The 4219-nt window shown below is 44.7% G+C and overlaps 1 protein-coding gene across 6 annotated transcripts in view; it reads left to right on the top strand.

Moving 5' to 3' along the window:
- The first annotated feature begins 2549 nt into the window (after nucleotides 1–2549).
- Nucleotides 2550–4219, top strand: part of FBXO38 (F-box protein 38) — a 56558-nt gene continuing 54888 nt past the window's right edge. For 3 of the 6 annotated variants that reach the window (XM_008585812.1, XM_008585811.1, XM_008585808.1), the window contains exon 1: nucleotides 2615–2654. The gene's annotated coding sequence lies outside the window, so the exon portion shown is untranslated. Of the gene's footprint in view, nucleotides 2655–4219 lie in introns of all 6 variants that reach the window. The other 3 variants (XM_008585810.1, XM_008585809.1, XM_008585813.1) reach the window with 2 other exon arrangements.

Genomic DNA, 4219 nt, shown 5'->3' with positions numbered 1-4219 from the left:
GCTTTCAGTTTCCGAGGCTGGAAAGTCTAAAGTTCATCTGGTATTGGCGACAGTGACCCAGAGGTCTCACGTCACAAGATGGTGGAAGCAGAGAGAGTAGAGATAAAGACTCCTCTCTTCTTTTAAAGCCCTCAGAACCAAGCCTCTGACCACCATTTTTAACCCATTCACTAGGCTCCACCTTTCAATTACCATAATAGGATTTCCCACCCTCTTAACAGTCACAGTGGGGGCCAAGTTTCTAAGGGACACAATTCAAGCTTCTGTGAGTTTTGGGGGACATAATTCAGTCCACTACATTCTCCCCTGGCCCCTCAAGACTTATGTCCTTTTCACATACAAATACATTCTTTACATCCCCAAGTCTTAACTTGTTTCAACTCAAAAGCCCAAAGTTCAAAATTCCATCTGTGAAATCAAAACAAGTTATCTACTTCCAAGATGCAATGGTGGAACAAGCATAGGGTACATATTCCTGTTCAAAAAGGAAGATATGGGCCAAAAGAAAGGGGTAATAGGTCCCGAACAAGTCCAAAACCCAACAGGGCAGGCATTAAATCTCAAAGCTGGAGAATCAGGGACCTTGACTCCATGTTTGAACTCTTCTGCACACTGATATGAGGGTTGGATCCCCAAGTACTCAGGCAGTTCTGCTTCTATGGCTTTCCTGATCTCAGGTGATGCTTTAGCTCTCCCAGGCTGGTGTTCAACTCCAGTAGCTCCACAGGTCTCGGATCTCTGTGGTGGTCCCACTCATGACTCTACCAGGCATGGCACTGTTGGGGTTTCTCTGCGGCAACTCTGACCCCATGTTTCTACTCAGCATTGCTCTAGCAAAGGCTGTCTGGGGTGACTCCACCCCTGCGACAGATCTCTTCCTGGGCCCCTGGACTTTTCCATACATCCTTTGAAATCGGGGTGGAGGCTCCCAAGCCTTCACAGCTCTGGCATTCTGTGAGCCTGCAAACCTAACACCAGCTTGTATCTTCCAAAGCTTCAGGTCCAGCTACACAGTTTTGGAGGCTCAGAAGTTCAAAGTTCAAGAAATACATCTGGTGGTGACGACAGTGACCCAGGGGTCTCACGTTGCAAGATGGTGGAAGCAGAGAGAGCAGAGAGAAAGACAGACCCTTCCCTCTTCTTTTAAAGCCCTCAGAACCATGCCCCTGACCACCATTCTTAATCCATTCACTATTGCATGGTCCTAAAATCTAATCACCTCTTCAAGGCTCCACCTTTCAATTACCATAATAGGATTTTCCACCCTCTTAACTGTCACAGTGGAGGCCAAGTTTCTAATACATAAAACTTGGGGAACTTCAGTGAGTTTGGGGGGGACATAATTCAATCCACTACAAAACTTGAAGTAGGAAACCTATCTTACTAATCAGTATTTCCAGCCCTACCCCAGTGCTTTTTTACAAAAAGAGGAGTGGTAATCAAATTAAAGAATATATTCACTTGAGTTAAAAATTTAACTCAATCGCTCTGAAACAAACCTTATTACAATGCCTTCGATATATGCCAGGTCCTACACTAGACACTTTAATATACAATTCCTATTTATTCTTCAGAACAATCTAGGAAACAGAAAAAGAGCTGTTAAAGTTAAAATATGAAAGAAACTGACAGAGCAAATAACATGGGAATAGAATTTTATCTTCACTTACAGGAAGAATGTAATATGAAACCTGGGATTAAGATGAATAATAGTACATGATATGATGAGGTTTTGTTGTTGTTTTTCCTCTCAGTGCCCCAAATCAAGATACATGGTTTGACACATGGAATGGGATAGCTAGAACTGTGATTACCTAAGATAAGCTGAAATCTAGGGTGCCAAACCATAGTAGAGGCACAGAAGAAAACCAGTAGTTTTGTTATCAAAATGGCTTCAATGCTCACTAACTTGTCTAAGAGGTATTTCTATCTATTTAAATCTAGCTGTTTTAGCTCATAGCAGTGGCATGTATGTAAGGGCAAGAAGAGATTTGGAAGATAAAAATCTGGATTTCAGTCCAGCTGAGTGACATTGTGCAAGTCAATTATCCTCTCCGAAGACAATTCTTTAACTAGTGGGAAAAAAAATGATTAAGGTGATCCCTGCTCGTATGCTTACAGTTTTTAATGAGACACTGATGTGAAAACCCTTTGACTGTAAAATACTATTAATTATGTGCAGAGGCAATGCCCCCAAATCACAGAAGTAATGATTTAACGTTAACATCTTTCATTCAAAGGCGACCCCCACCACCCCCCTCAAAATAAAGTTTATCTTTTCAGTTGAATGATTTCTGGAAAAGTCTCTATTGGAACCTATCCATTTTGTAAGCAAACGATAAAGGCAAGGTCTGAAGGCTCACCCAAGACTACAGAGCATCAGCCGAGCCGGAGACCCGTCGCACGGGACACTAGGCGCTTCCGTCCGTCCTGGAGCCTCCAAACTGCCACGCTTAACATGGCTGCTTCGTCTGGCGGCCACCATCCACACCCAATATGGATACCGGGTGCAGGTCCCGCCCCGGATAACAACATTCCGGAAATGCCCCAGCGGCGGCGGAAGCGGAAGCGCCTCGGCGGTGGGGGCCGCGGGAAGTGGCTGTCGCGTTTCTCACTCCCTCTCAACCACAATAACAGACGGAGGGCTGGCGTAGGTGAGGCGGTGGCCAAATGGCCCCGGGTACCGGGGGGAGGGCAGCAAAGCTTGGACTGCGTGTGGCGGGGCGGAGGCTGCCGGATGGGAACCCCGGGACTCCAGACCGCCTGGGGTTTTGGTGTGTGCCCACTTTGGGCCTAGAGCTCCTGGGAGAGCAGGGGTCGAATTTGTTGTTCCTGGCCTTCTAGGCTTTGCTTGTGGGGTTTGCTACCTAGTCTAAACCTGGCCCAAGATACCAGCATACAGCCCTCTGGGCCTTTATTCCCTCAACGAAATGGGGGTTTGGCCTGGACAACTTCTGGGACCTCTTCCCACTCCGAGCGTCTGAATTCCACGATTTTAATGTTAAGTCGTTGTTTACAGCAATAAATTGAGGAAGGCCTTGTCGTCATCGTACTAAGTGGCTGTCCCTGAGCAGGATGCGATCGGTACTGGTACATCTTTGATGCTGCGCCTGGGGATCAGGATCCCTGAGTTGGAGTCTTCCCCTATGTAGCCAGGAATTTACTGATAAGAGGTGTCCACCTTGTTTCTTTCCAGACACCAAGCTAGCCAAGGGCAGCTGGGCACTTAGGAAATTTCCTGTGCAGTGGGAAGCTCTGTCCAGAAAACTTTGTTTTATAAACCTAAACCAGCAGTGTAAATCACTCCAAAAGGAAAAAGACCTTGGTTTTTGTCGTAACGCTATTAACTTAATGGTTCACTTTGGGCAGATTCCTTCTTCTCACTGGATTTGAGATTTCTCATCTGACAGAGGAAGGTGTTGGGTTAGGTCAGTGATTCTTAATCCCCTTTTTCATCCCCCCAGAACAACTGAGGGATAACATAATGGCTTGATTGGGGGGGGGGGTACATATTATGTAGTAATAGATTGAAAAAAGAAATGTCCTTGTAATTTTTAACTTTCATTTTGAGAATTACTGGTTTAGGTGATCTGTAAGTCTCCTTCCCTGTCTTTAAAATTTGTAATGTTGCAATTCTAATGTCCTCTTTGGGTGAAGAATATAGATTTCTGTGTGCAGGTTTGTTTAAATGATTGTGTGCCTGGAGGTACACACTTTAGTCAAAAACATACTGATACATAGTGTAGGAGAAAAACAAAAAACTAGATTTCAGTAAGATAACGTGGTATTCTGAAATAAAAATGGACCTGTGCTGGAGTTGAAGAACTGGATTCCTGCTTTTCTCACATTCTGCCTCTGTGACTTTGGGCAGGCCAGCTCACCTCTTGAGCTTCACTTTCCTTATCTGTTAAACGAATGGTTGAACTGGATGATTTCTAGGCCCTTTTCAACACCGTAATTCTGTTTTTTGTTTTGTTTTTATCTGAGCAGCTTGGTGGATGTGGTGTGGCATTTCTTTAGGTGAGAGAGGCTGTCCGAAGCAGTAGATTTATAAGATGTTCTTTGATGTGAGGAATGGGGTCAAATTAAGTGATGTGCAAGATTACCTTGATGTGAGCAAGCTGAAGCCAATAGGAACTAAAGAAACTTGAAGGGCAGGGAAGCTCTTGACTTTATGGGATCATTGAGGACATTGGGAAGTTTTAGGTAGGAGAGGGGT

The sequence above is a fragment of the Galeopterus variegatus genome, unplaced genomic scaffold (assembly GCF_000696425.1).
Source record: "Galeopterus variegatus unplaced genomic scaffold, G_variegatus-3.0.2 Scaffold3725, whole genome shotgun sequence".
NCBI classification, from domain to species: Eukaryota; Metazoa; Chordata; class Mammalia; order Dermoptera; family Cynocephalidae; genus Galeopterus; species Galeopterus variegatus.
This window is presented reverse-complemented; position numbering and strand designations above follow the sequence as displayed.